This window comes from Tupaia chinensis, unplaced genomic scaffold, assembly GCF_000334495.1.
Source record: "Tupaia chinensis unplaced genomic scaffold, TupChi_1.0 Scaffold149831_1, whole genome shotgun sequence".
Lineage (NCBI taxonomy): Eukaryota > Metazoa > Chordata > Mammalia > Scandentia > Tupaiidae > Tupaia > Tupaia belangeri.
Window position 1 is genome coordinate 1,829,581 of NW_006209676.1, and position 15,301 is coordinate 1,844,881.

Consider the following 15,301-nt stretch of genomic DNA (forward strand, 5'->3'; position numbering starts at 1 on the left):
GGAACTGTTAGAGATGAAGTCTATAATACAGGAAGTCAAAATCTCCCTTGAAAGTATTAAAAGCAGATTTGATCATATGGAAAATAGAAGTGAAAATTGTTGGTCTAGAAAAACCCACCACGAAGACTGAGAAAATTGCCCCCCAAAATGAAAATAATATACGAGAAGTACTGGATACCTTCAAAAGTCCAAACATCTGGATAATTGGCATCCCAGAAGGCGAAGAGGCTTGTAAGGGCATTGATAATCTATTCCATGAAATCCTGCAAGAAAACTTTCCAAACCTAGAAAGGCACGAGAAATTCAGTCCCAAGAAATACAAAGGACCCCAAATAGAATCAACCCAAGAAGATCTTCTCCAAGACACATTATAGCCAGGTTGACCAAAACCACAAAGACAAGATACTAAGATTGGCAAGAGAGAATTGTCAAGTTACCTACAAAAGATATCCCATTAGGTTAACGGCAGACCTCTCACCGGAAACAATGTGAGCGAGGAAAGAATGGGAAAATATATTCAAAGTGTTAAGGGAAAAGCAATTTAAAACAAGAATACTTTATGGCAAGATTATCCTTCATATGGGAAGAAAAGATAAGAACATTCTCAGATGTACAAAACCTGAAAGAATTTAGCCACGCCAGACCAGATCTCTAAGAACTTCTCAAGGGAAGGCCATTCCAGGAAATATTAAATACAGACACATAGAAATGTGTCCCTTGCCAGGGACAAGTCTGGAGTTGAATATTATATCCCAGAATTTAATCGGGTAGATCAAACCACAACAGAAGATAAAATTAAATACATGAGACTGAATTGGTGAAATAAAATTTTATGACTTTTGACTAAAACACATTGCTGATTTTCTTCTAGGTTTTCTTTTCCAGTTTTAAGGATTTTTGTCCTGTCTTGAGCTGCTGATAGGTTCATGTACCAACTATTTGAAAAGAATCGTAACCTTTAGTTTTAAGCAAAGTTCCTTAGCATTTCTTTGATTTTTTTAAAGCTAAAACTGCTTTTCTTGAAATTAAAAAATATATTTAAAAATACCTACTTAATGACCATAGTAAGCTATACAGCATCAGCCAGGTGCTACTTTATTATAGTATATTCATTCTACTCAGAGTTTCATGCCTGAAATCAGACATGTATTCACAGATATGTATTTACCAGCTGAACTTGCTATTGAAAGTAGTTAGATCATTTAAGAAATTTTGTGAATCAATAAAATGTGGGGGCAGGGGAAGGAATGGAAAACAGCTGTAGACATCTGAGATAGTGTGGGAGGAGGGTGGGAAATGGCAGAGGGTAAGAAATAATAAAACCCATATATATATATACACACACACACACCCCTTGTGTATAAAACCCATGTATACACACACACACACACACACACACACACACACACGAAACTAGAAATGGAAAAATAATGATAGCATGTATGATTAAGCCACTGTGCAGTATATTCTGGATGGGAAATCACATTTTGTATGCTGTGATGATGCTCAGGGAATGAATGTAAATTAATTAATTTAAAAAGTTTCAGGGACTAGCAGTTGGCATAATGGTTATGTTGCTGGACTCCCATGTAGTTGACTGTGGTTCGAATCCCGGACCTGTTGGCTTAAACTCACACCAGGTGTGTGAGTGTGTGTGCCCAAGATCCCAAGGCAGAATGGAAAAGAAGGGATTACAACATGGCCATCCTTCCTGAGGTGTGATTTCTCACTTTCTGTCTATCTCTCTCTGTCCTTCTGGTGAGCACACGCGCCCTATAGCAAAAACCTCTTCTAAAAAAAAATGTTTGAAAGAAAATTACAGTGCACTTGTCACTAAAAAAAGTTTACATTTTATTTATTTATATTAATTAATTAATTTTTAGAAATATTTTTGCTATAGGAAGTGTGTGCTTGCTGGAGAGACAGAAAACAAGAAATCGCCCTGCAGTCCCTTCTCCATTCTCCTCTTGGGATTTTGGGCACGTATGCACATATACCCAGTGTGAGTTTCAAGCAGTTGGCTCCAGGACTTGAACAACTATCAGCCATGTGGGAGTACACTGACATAACCACTATGTCATCTGCTAGTCCCTGTTTTATATGTTAAATACAGCATTTTCCTTATTTAAAAGAAAAAAAAAGCCAGTAAGTGCCTAATTCTGTGATTTTTACACTATATATACATAAAAGCTGTCAGACAGCCTGACCAATGTTCTGGACGGTCACAGTATGGACTTCTATGAGCTGGGACTAGTTCTGAATCAAAAATTTGAAACACAAATTAAGTACTTTTTAGGAGAAAATAATCCAATTTCTGAACAATCAAAAGAGAATAGACTTAGATATGCACAAAACTAGGTATTATAAAACAGAAATGCAGCACACAAAAAACTTAAACAGCTCACATGCAGTGAAGTGTATTTTCTGCAGCTACTCAGTGGAAATCCTTCTACTAGAAGTGGTTTATGATTTAAAGTGTTAAAAAGTATTTATTTACACCTTTGTAATTTTCTATTTACACCACCCTTCCTTCTGAAAACAAGGATCTTTAGCCATCATTTACACAAATTTAAGAAAATTAATCCACATTTGTTTTCAGTAAAGAAAACAAGGTTGTGTCTCGTCTCATCAACAAAGACACAATACAGATTAAAGCTATAAAATTTAAACATGGGTAAATGTATTTTTAATTCTTTCTAATAAGCACTTCCATACTAGAATCATGGAGTTTGTGTCTAAATGGTAATAAATTAAAAAGAAAATGGATTGTCTCTGGAAGTGATTTCTGGATTAGCACAACGTTACTCCTCATACACTGAATATACTGAAATTATTCTATATATATTAATTCGGCAGGTGCCAATTTGAATTTACAAAATCCCTAACTGTATGTTTTCTGCAGAAAAAAAGTTTCACTTTTTTTTTTTTTGGAGAGGTTTTTCGTTATAGGGCGCATGTGCTCGCCAGACAGAGAGACAGAAAGTGAGAAATCACCCCCCCGGGGGGATGGCCACGCTGCAATCCCTTCTCCTCCATTCTCTCAGGATCTTGGGCATGCACGCACACACGCCCGGCGTGAGTTTTAAGCCACCAGGTCCGGGACCCAAACTGCGGTCGACTACGTGGGAGTCCAGCGACATAGCCATTACGCTAACTGCTGGTCCCCAAAAAGTTTAACTTTTTAAAAAGTTTTGTGCTAACTTAAAACAAAAAGGGATTTTGTTTTGCTATTGGTAGTGTGAATATCAAATGGAGAGAAGAACTGACAGTTTGTGGAGGCTTGTGAAGAAGGATGTGTCCTAGTATCTTGATATTTCAATTATTTATCAGGTTTGGACATTTTAGCTTATCTCAGAAAATCATTTTCTGTAATGTAACTCTGAACTAAACAGCTGCACTACAAGCAAAAACAATCTGAGTCATTCAGAATAAGATCAAGAGACCAGCAGATGGCATAATGGTTACATCACTGGACTTCCACGCAGTCAACTGTGGTTCAAGTCCCAGATCTGGCAGCTTAAAACTGACAACAGGCACGTGTGCGTGCATACCCAAGATCCCGAGGGGAGACTAGAGAAAGGACTGCGGTGTGGCCATCCCTCCTGGGTGGTGATTCCTAGCTTTTTGTCTCTCTGGTGAGTGCACTCTGGTGAGTGCACATTTTTGATAGCAAAAATCTCTAAAATAAATAAATAAATAGGCAACAAGATCAAATTAAGGCGATTTCTTTCTTCACTATAATCTATGAGGACTAAAAAATTTTTAAGTTTTAAAAATGGTGACCTTTAATCAAAGCCAGTTGCACCTGATATAGACTATACATCTATGATTTCAAGTTAGAGGGCACTGTAACTTTGGCCTCTCATAAAACACAGAGGTAGGCAGCAATGGCCTGACTAACCAACAGCCAGGTTGGGTCAATGTTGAGAGGTTTTATTTTGGAGACTTTAAATACTAATAAATATTAATACATAGCTCATGTAATTCCAGCATCTACTAGTGACCCACCAGAGATAGGTTAAGTCTGAGGAACCTTTTTTTTTTTTTTTAGAGGTTTGTGCTATAGGGCACATGCACTCGTCAGAAAGACAGAGAGAGACAGAAAGCAAGAAATCACCCCTCTCCCCCAGGGGTATGGCCACGCTGCAATCCCCTCTCCTCCATTCTCCTCCTAGGATCTTGGGCACGCACACCCACGCGCCCGGTGTGAATTTAAGCCACTGGGTCCAGGACTTGAACTGCAGTTGACTACATGGGAGTCCAGTGACATAGCATTATACCAAGTGCTGGTCCTCCTTCTGCCCGTTCTTTAAAAAAATATTTGTTTATTTAATTCCATTTGTTGTTATTATGTTTTAATTTGATCAGAGAGACAGAGAGATATAGAAAGGTAGAGTGAGAAAGCAAGCTGCAGGGTCTGGGATTTGAAATGGAGTTGGCCATGTGGGAATACAACACCTTAACCACCATACTACCTGCTGGCCCCAAGGAACCCCTTTTAACTTCAAAGTATTAATGCTGAAGAGTCCCAAAGGAATTCTGATTCCTGATAAGAGCTCACAAATCATGAGAATAAAATCAGTAGGATAAACACTGATGCCAGTGCTCTAGGAAAGTCCAAAGAAATTTCCAAATTAAATGCTATCTTCTGATCAAAAATTGTTTTTTTTTTTAATTAACAGGATAATTAAATTATCCTATTATCCAGATGGAATCTTGGACATTTATCTAACCCAGTTATTTTCAGAGTTATGACCTACCTCAGAATTACAATACTTTCTCTGTGTTTTAGTGAAAGTCAATTTGCAATGGGTTTGAATCTCAACCCTCCCACTTAGAACTATGTGGTTTTATATGAAGGGGACTCCAAAAAGTTGGTGGAGGGCCACCCCATAACACAGTGGTCAAGTGTCATGCATTGGGAGTTTGACCTCGCAAGGCCCACTACTGTTTGAATCCTAGCTAGGGTGGCTTGAAAAACATGCTGGGCTTGTGCCCCCAAACATGAGTGGGAAGGAAAAATGGAGTAAAGAAGACTGCAAACTCTACTGTTTTTTTGTTTTTTGTTTTCTCTCTCTCAACACATACATCCTTTGGCAATTAAAAGAAAAAAGAAAGAAAGAAAGAAAGAAAGAAAGAAAGAAAGAAAGAAAGCAAGCAAGAAAGAAATGGATTTACTTTGGTGCAAACATTTTTTGAAATCCACGCATAATTTTTTCATGACACGCATTTTCTGTGAACTTTTTGAAGACCCTGTGTATAAGTTGGTTAACTTTGTCTACCTGTTCCAAGTACAAAATGAAATAATATTCATATTACGAGGATTAAGTTAACATATGTCAAATGTTTAAGTTAACATATGTCACATGTTTAGGACAATGCTGTGGACACAGGATTTGTTGTTAGTGTTATTGCTGTTATTGTTCTAATTCATTCATCAAATGCTGTCTACTCTGCCGGGTCCTGGGAGATTCATGCTAAATAGTTGACAGTCCTGGTCTATCCTCAGGGTGCTCACTGTTTAATGAGGGCATCATCAAAAGCAAGCACAGCACCTATCAAGAGCACTAAAGTGGGGTTTCTGCTTTCTCCCATCTTGTTTCCACAATGAATACATGCTCTTTTCAGAAAAGTGAGACAATCCTCCTAAGCAAAAAATATTTCCATTGCTATTTAGAAATAAACATTTAAATTTTTATGGCCATACTTTCTTTTTTCCTATGAAAATGTGTCTTTTTTAAAACAAAACTTGGATCATAATATACAATAATTTACTTTTATTAGTTAAAAAAAAAAAATTACCAGAGGGTGCATGTGCTCACCAGAGAGAAAGAAAAGGAAGAAAGGAAAAAGCACCCCCTCCAACACCTGGGTGTGGTCATGCCACTACCCTTTCTCTCTCTCTTTTTTTTTTTAATTTTCCCAACTTTTTTTTTTTCATTCATTTTATTTTAATTTGACCAGAAATTTGACCAGAGAGAGAGACACAGAGAGAGAGAAAGAGAGAAAGAGGGAAAGTGAGAAGGCAAACCACCAGGTCTGGGACTCAAACTGTGGTTGGCCACATGAGAGTATCCAGCGCCTTAGCAGCTAGGCCAGGAGGCCAGTCAAATTATTACTTACTTTTTTTTAAAAAAAAAAAACTTTATTTATTTTAATTTGGCCAGAGAGGGACAGAGTGAGAGACAGGGAAAATAAGAAAGCAAGTCACTCATGCCGGGCGTGTGTGTGTGCGTGCCCAAGATTCCAAGAGCAGAATGGAAGGGAAGGGATTGCCGTGCGGTCATCCCCCCTGGGGGGTGATTTCTCGCTTTCTGTCTCTCTGTCTTTCTGGCAAGTCCATGTGCCCTACACACAAAACCTCTTAAAAAAAAAAAAAAAAGAAAAGAAAAGAAAAGAAAAAAGTGATCCTTAACAGTCAGAATCTGAATTTAAGAAATTCTAGGGCTTTCTAGGAATATTTTGACCAACTATTTCCCCTCTATTTTATTTATGTATGTGCAAGGTGATACAGAATTTAAGAGTTCTTTCAATAAGTAAAATTAGTTCTAAAGGGTAAGAATTATCGGGTCATCGGGAAAGTCATGATTTTTGCATGTTTTTTTTTTTTTGGAGAGATTTTCACTGTAGGGCGCGTGCGCTCGCCAGACAGACAGAGAGAGACATAGAGACAGAAAGCGAGAAATCACCCCCCAGGGGGGATGGTCACGCCGCAATCCCTTCTCCTCCATTCTCCTCTTGGGATCTTGGGCACGCATGCACACGCGCCCGGCGTGAGTTTTAAGCCACCGGGTCCGGGACACGAACCGCGGTCGACTACGTGGGAGTCCAGCGACATAGCCATTACGCTAACTGCTGGTTCCCGATTTTTGCATGTTTTTACACAGAAAAATACGTCAGGACTTTCCTGATGACCTAATATATTATAGTTTAATGTTTTTAAAACTTTTAATGACACATGAAATGAGTGTTTTACAATTTTAGATATGATGAAATATGATAAAACTTTTCAATTAGTCTAAAAATATATTACATTCTGCTTCCTATACCTGATTCAACAGATTTCTTTGGAAATTATAATTACACTGAATGTTTACACATATTCTACTTCAGGTCTTGTTGCATGCTGCCCGCCTCATCCTTATGCCTTTTGTATCTTCTGCTTTAAACAGACCAAAACGACCAAAGTCTGTTTTCCCAATATCTGACTAAGTGGTTCATATGCATCTTCAGACTTTATTCAGCAAGGATTTATTGAACACTTACTATCACTTCCACTTTAAGCAGATTACTACTCTAGAACAAGTACTTTCCAGTAGCTCCTGGAAAATTTCATAATAAACTCTTTAATAATAAATTGCCATAAATATGGTAATTCTTGATGAAGTGTTGCTGTTGTGAAAAAAGGCACAAGCAGACAAGAAAAGTTAAGATGGAGAGGAATTGGATTTTGAAAGATGAGAGCCTTATCAGATTAAAGAAGGGACTGGGCTAGATATCACAAGCAAAAAAGAAATTCTACAAAGGCAAAGAGGTATGAAAGGCCTTGGGTGCTGGAGAATTATGAGGAGCTTGGTATTACTGAAGTTGAGAATGAACAGGATGGGTTTTACAGTTTTAAGGTCTCCTCTAAACAGTAAGAACTCCATCTTCAAAAATCTAGAGGAGGGAACCAGCAGTTAGCGTAATGGCTATGTCGCTGGACTCCCACGTAGTCGACCGCGGTTCGCGTCCTGGACCCGGTGGCTTAAAACTCACGCCGGGTGCGTGTGCGTGCGTGCCCAAGATCCCCAGAGGAGAATGGAGGAGAAGGGATTGCGGCATGACCATACCCTCTGGGGGGTGATTTCTCGCTTTCTGTCTCTGTGTCTCTCTCTGTCTGTCTGGCGAGCGCACGCGCCCTATAGCGAAAACTTCTCAAAAAAAAAGATTGTCAAAAATCTAGAGGACACCTTCAAACCCAAGTTGCTATATATGAAGACAGAAAACTGAAGTAGGAATGATAAATGATTTAGCAGAGTAGTAATACTGATGACAGGAAAACCAATTCATCTTGCACAACCTAACAAAGGCTAAAGTTTGTCAGTACCAGGTACCAAAGAAACAGGGTAGAGGGTAGAGGATTGTACATATGGAGGTAGCTTGAAAATCTGCAAAGGAATAGTTAGACCCCTTTACCCTGACTTGACAAACTCAGAAAATCATCTTTCTTTCACTTTGCTGAAGATGTTGGTTCCATAGCCTAGTGTTTAAAGGAATTGGATCCCACATGGCTGAATGCAGCCCTGGTGGTTTGAAAAACACACCAGGCAGATGTGTGTGCACTCCCAAAATACTGACAGGGTGGAAAAGTAGAGAAGGGGGGATTGCATGAACACATCCCATTTGGGATGTACTTTCTCCCTCACACACGTGTAAGCAAGTGCATGTGCCCTCTGGCAATCAAAAAAGAAAAAAAAAGACTGGAAGAAAATTACCAGAAAAGAACCAGCAACAGGGGCATCAGACACAAGTGGATGGTAAAGGACTGAAAATAAAGGAAATCTGAGTAGGGGCCAGCAGATGATGTGGTAGCTGTGGCACTGGATTCCCACATGGCCAACCACAGTTTGAGTCCTGGGCCTGGCAACTTGCTTTCTCACTTTCCCTTTCTCTCTGGTCAAATTAAAGAATAACAACAATAAATTTAAATATTTATTTTTTTAAAAAAAGGAAAATTGAGTAGAGGTCTACATACTGAATGATAAACCCACCACCTGCTTTCCCTTGCCTAGGTCCAGGTCACCTGAAACCAGGAGAAATAGAAATTTTGTCCAGTTACATAATCACCCTATAGTGAAATCCACTAACTGATAAATGTTGCCCACCAACACACAGCTTCCTCTCAACTTTTAGAGACTTGCTTTTATTCTAAATCAACTTTATTGGTGTTTTTCTCATATATGTGTATATATATATATATATATATATATATATATATATATATATATATATATATATATATATATATATATATATATATATATATATATATATATATATATATATATATATATATATACACATACACACACACATATATATATATACATACACACACACACGCTCACACCAAAAAATCATATTAAGTGTAAAGTCTAATGAGATCTGACAAGAACTATGCAACCATTGCCCTAAAAGACATTTTATCACCCTAAAACTATCCCTTGCCCTTTCCCAATCAATCCCCCCAATCACACACACAATATTGAACATCTACTGATATGATTCCTGTTACTATACAACAGTTTTGTCTGTTTTAGATCTTCATGTGAATGTAACCATACAGTATACATACTTCTTTTTTGTCTAGTTCTTCTTACTCAGCACAGGGTTTGAGATTCATCCATATTACTGAATGTATACATTGTACATTCCTTTGTAATGTGGAATAGGTATTTCACTGTATGAATACTCAAAATTTGTTTTATTTACTCAAATCTGATGGGCATTTGGATTGCTTCTATTAATAGTTTGGGCTATTGCAAATTAAAGCTGCTATGAATATCCAAGTCTTTTTTTAGGTATGTGTTAATTCTTTTAGGTAATAATTAGCAATAGCATTACCGAATCCTGGGTAAGTGTACATTTAACTTTACAAGAGCTTATAAAATCGCTTTCCAAAGTAGTTCTTACCATTTTACACTCATTAGCAACACTTGAGAGCTCTAGTGACTGTACATCCTTTCAGATATTTGCCAGTTTCTTTACATTTAGCTGTCTAGTGTCAAGTGGTGTCCCACTGTGGCTTTAATTTGAATTCTGTGGTGACTAATAATGTTGAGTATTTCTTCATATACCTACTAGAAATTCATATATATGTATCTTTTGTTAAATGTCTATTTAAATCTTTTGGACTATCTTTTATTACTGAATTTTAAGAGTTCATTATATATTTTGGATACAGATATCTCCAGGTCGATGGCTTCTCTTTCCATTTTCTTAGCAATGACTTCTGAAGAGTAGGAGGTTTTAATCCTACTAAAAATAATTTTTTGTCCAATTAATCAATTTTTAACAGTTAATATATTTTCATTCTGTCCTAAGATCTCTACCTGTCCCAAGGCCATCAAGATTCTTCTCTTCTATTATTTTTATTTATTTTTTTGTAGTTCATTAGGTTCAGCTTTTATGTTTAGGTTCTTTGACAACCTGGACAAAGAAAGCCTGCTGGGATTCTGATTGGAATTTTACTTAATTTAAAATCTCTATTTGACAATGGAGATTTTGACAGCAAGTCTCCAATCTATGAACATAACATATTTATTTAGATGCTCTTTAATTTTTCAATACTGTTGGATTACATTGCCAAATATTTCATTTTTTATGCTAATGCAAATTTTTTTTTTAATTTGCTACAGGGTGTATGAGCTCAGGGGGGGCGGGATGAGAAATCACTCCCCATGGGGGATTGTCATGCCACAACCCCTTCTCCTTCATTCTCCCATTGGGATTTTGGGCACACAAGCATATGTGCTTAGCATTTTTCTCAAGTTGCCAAGTCCAGGACTTGAACTGCACAGTTAGCCCTATGGATCCAGTCATCTTAATCACCACACTACCAGATGGCCTACTAATTTTAATTGCATTTTCCTTTATTTCATGGAGAAATTTGGGAAATGAATAAAACCTTAAACAACATAAATACAATCATGAACAATAAAGAATGATGTTATACATATTTTTATGTTACCATTTATTTGTTCCATTTCAGGAAACATCTGGAATAGAGAATACAAGATAAAGAAATTCTATTGCTTATTCCAGTGAAAGAGTTCAAGAAGAAATAATCAGCATAAATCATAGACACAAGAAAAAACTGGTTGAATATCCAGGCCACTTAAACAAGTCACTTGAAGACTAAGAGCTGAAGAAATTATAAGAAAGTATCTTGAAAACATTTTTTTATTTAACAGAGTACAACAAGGTATGATGATTCAGAATTCATGAGTCATTTAGAAATAATAAAACTATTATTTGCCTGGAAAATACAGGCAATCTTTGGTGGATGACTCAGTATGGAAACTGGTTCCAAAAGGGCAGCTTAGAGGGATACAAAACATATACCACAGAATTGTTATGAGATAAAACTGTTATGAGATTTGTGTGTTCACTTCAAAAATAGTTGAAAAAATAAATTAAAAAAATCTCTTATGAGAAGATTTTTTCTGATGTTCAAAGAATTTTGTACATGAGTATGAAAAAAAAATTAATATGTTAGGTTTAGGACTAATGTCTTAATGAGACTAAGAGTGATTTAGTAAAACCAATTCGGTAGTAGGACCAATTTAAGCATAGAGGAATTAGGAAGTGCTTAAAACTGTACTTTTATTTTTACTCTAGTGGAGAGCCAGGAAATATTGCTGAGGGGAAAAAGTACCTGGTGGGCGGGCAGTCAGGAGCCTCCTGGACCCTTCTGCTTCTGCACTGACCTGCTCCGTAACTTAGTCGAGTCACTTCACTCACTGAAATTTCAACATCTTTTCTGGAAAAGCAATATGAAAGATGGGTCTGAGGTATAGAGAACATGAGAAAAGCATATTTTTCTTGGTTTGAATTAAGAAACAGCTGTATTTTACCAGAGAGCTATTTTGTATTACTTGATATGTGAATCATAATAAAGGATATTAATTTTTAATGCATATAATCTGCAAAGCTACTGATTTCCCCCAGAACTGGTTCCAAAATGAAAATTTGGGGGTTAAATTTTTACTATGTAACTAAAAAATTTTTTTTATATATTCCAAAACATTAACAACTGTTTCTTGCTAGCTGGTAGTATTTTAAGTTACTTTAATTTACATATTTCTTCTTTCTAAGTATTCTTATTTTGGAAGCAATCATATAAAAATCAAGTTACATTCTATTACATAAAAATCACTTGGACAGTTCAAAAGAACATATATACTTCACAACACAGTTTAATAAATATTTGAGAGTCTTTTTAGATCAGGTATTCTTCAAGATAAAGTTTTGCTTCAAGCAGGTCACAAGTGAGTGGGCAGAAAAGTAGGGTATTTGACCTTTAGGTCAAGGAAGGCACCCAAGCAAAGAGGACTGCTAAGCCCAGTCCTAGAGTAGATCAGTAGTAGTTCACCAAAGGAAGGAAGGAAGGGAAAGCACCTTAGAGCCCTGGGAACAAAGCAGAAGGCAACATGGTATATATGGGAAGCTATCAGGAGTTTGGCACATTATTCAAGTGTCAAGTCTAAACACAGGCTTCCAGAAGCCAGAGCAGAAGGGGTGGGGCAGAAGCAACACAGCATCAGAGAGCCCCTGAGAAGTAATAAACTGGGGGAGAATGAAAAGTGGGGGATGAAGACAGACAAGGTCATATTTACACTGTAGGTATATCACTCTGGGTAGCTCTGGGGAAGACAAGCTTGGGAAACATGATCGAGCTATGCAGACCAGGTGGAAGCTTCTATAGAGTCCAGAAGAGAATCAGTTTGGCTATAAATGAAGGTAGCTCAGGGGGCTTAGATAACTAATCCATAATCACAAAACTATGAGCAGCATTTGAACATAAGTCTTTTTTGTCTTTAAATCTTATGTCTTCCTATATACCCTTCTGTAAACATCGATTCTGGTCAAAGTTGGAAAAAGATCCTAAATTTATTTTTATTGATAAAATTATGGATATATATATTTTTACAGGACTTTAATCTGGCCCAGCCATGGCAACATGCACTGAACACTGATGCTTGACAGGCTAAAGCCTCATGTAAAGCCCAGGTTCAATTCCTGAGTCACCCTAAAAAGCCAGGTATGGTGAAACATGCATATAATCCCAGCTACTCAGGAGGCTAAGGCAGGAGAATAATGACACAGTGAGACCCTGTCTAAAAACACCTGTCCCTACATACTTTATTAATTTATATTAAGTACCCAAAATGTTTAGTGTGTTATAACAGAAAAAGTTTTTGTTCTATAGGAATTTATGAGACAGAAGAAATGAGACACCAAACACAGCAGATCAATTCAATCAAGAGATATTTACTGAACCTCTCCTGGACCCTAAAGACATAGATAGAAATCACATTCTAGTGATAGTTCCTTTTGGCATACAACTTTTATATCCTCCTTTCCTTCCCTGACAAGTTTATTTTGGTACAAGTGATCAGAGTTCTAAAGAGACAACTGGGCAATGCTAGAGGATGACCAGGAATCTGGAATAAAATAAACAGAAACACGAGGTCTGACGAAAACTTGTGAATGAGATAATATGAGAAGGATCCAAAGAATGGTATAGGATAGTAGTAAGACGAGGAGGAACCTGAAATTACCTTTAACACAGTCTGAAACAAAGTTGTTATTATTTTTAAAATAGAATTATTTAATTTACCTTTATTTACTTATTTATTCATTCATTTATTTTAATTTGACCAGAGAGGGACAGAGTGAGAGTGAGAGAGTGAGAAAGCAAGCTACCAGGTCTGAAACTTGAACCACAGTTGGCCATGTGGGAGTCCAGAGCCCTTAATCACCCTGCCACCTGCTAGTCTCCCGAAGTTATTAATTTTTATAACTTATACTGGCTATGGATACCCTGGAAAAAAGAGAACATAAGATAAAGAGAAAAATATCCAAAGAAAATAATGGTAATACCTAGAAATAGCATTAATGTGAACATCTTTGTAAATATCGTCTTTGGCTTCAAACACACACACACACACACACACACACACACACACACAAAGGGGATTTTTGTGTATTTTTAAAAAATTATAATTTAATTTGTTTTATCTGTTTTTTATACTTAATTCAAAGAAACGCCTTTCATTGACAAGAGAAATATGCATTAGACAAGTTATACACATCATATGGATATAATCATTTACTTATTCAGCTCTGAGAAGGTACATTAGGAAGCAAACAGCAAGCAAATAATAAAACTTACTTTAAATGTGGCAGCATTTTCAATACTCTTAAGGTAGAAGGAGGTTAAGACAGACAGAAACTCACGAGATTTTCGTGTCCAGACACAGATGAATAACGTCTGAATCTGGGATTCTTTGTGGATGAAGAATTTCCAAAAGAGAGGAAAAAAAAAAGGCTGCAACCCAACTGACTAAAAAAAGTAATTTCAAATCTTCACATCTGCAGAACAGATAGAATATCAAAGAAAGCACTCAGACAACTAAAAACAGTGGTGGACTGCCAGGGAAAACCAAGTGCTGTTCTAATGATCATTTACAACTACAGCTTTCCAAGGAAGTTAACAGCTCCCAAATGTGCTCTAATAGAGGTGCTCTGAGCCTTTCTCATGAGACGCTAGGGGGTGCTTTAAGACTTCATGTGTTGCGCTGGCTCTGAAATACACAGGTAATGTGCTGCTCAGGAGAAGTTAGACACAGTGTGGAGACAATGGTTCAAATTCCTAGGTTGGCCAGCCTCAAAACACGCCAGGTACATGCATGAGTGCCTAAGAAGCTTGAGGACTGGAGGAGAGGGATCATGACGTGATCAGACCCTAGGCAGGATGCTCATCTCTCTTTCTTTTTCTCTCTCCTCCACTCTCACACGTGCACACACACTCTTTATCATGAGTAAAGAAAAGAAAGGACTTCATGTGTTCTTTCTAGCCCTCAACTTCCTCAAGGGTTTGGGCAGGCTCTGGGTTACAAACTATCCTGTCGCAGTTCCCTGAAAGCTGCTAAAACTAGGCATTGCCTACTGTAGTCAGGACAGTTTAACTTTGATTTGTCTTATACACTGGATAGCCAAAACAGGTTTTATTTAAAAACAACAACAAAAACAAAAACAGTTCCACCACAGCTAAAAGGTATTCTTAAAATCACAGAGTTAAAATACAAATTCACCTTTTAGCTTATTGTGAGTCACGAATGGACAAATGTACATTTATAATGGAGGGATCAGACAGTCACCACTCATACATTAAGTCAAACTCAGCATTACTAATCATTGGACAATTAGATGATACATATGTCCTGATATGATGCAATATGAAGATTGTAGTATCATCTAAAGAGTTTTTGTCCCCAAATAAATATTTTCTCCTCCCAAATACTTTAATCAATCCTGTCCAATTATGGGAAATAAGGACATAGAGAAATAAGTTAGTACCATGAGGAGGCAAAGAAATTCATAATATGTATCATTCTATGAGATAACAGGCCAGGCCTCTTCAGTAAGTTCAGTATCATGAGGAAGTGTGTTTATGGTGGGGAGGGTGTTACAGAGAAAGAAAGCAAAAGGAATACCAAATATAAAGGATCTGAGATGGGAGCATGTCTTGAAT

At 37.1% G+C, this 15,301-nt stretch overlaps 1 protein-coding gene across 1 annotated transcript in view; it reads right to left on the reverse strand.

Moving 5' to 3' along the window:
* Positions 1-15,301, reverse strand: part of PPP2R3A (protein phosphatase 2 regulatory subunit B''alpha) — a 228,302-nt gene that overhangs the window by 174,963 nt on the left and 38,038 nt on the right. Inside the window, exon 2 of the mRNA XM_006171546.3 lies at positions 11,420-11,524. The gene's annotated coding sequence lies outside the window, so the exon portion shown is untranslated. The remainder of the gene's footprint in view (positions 1-11,419; positions 11,525-15,301) is intronic.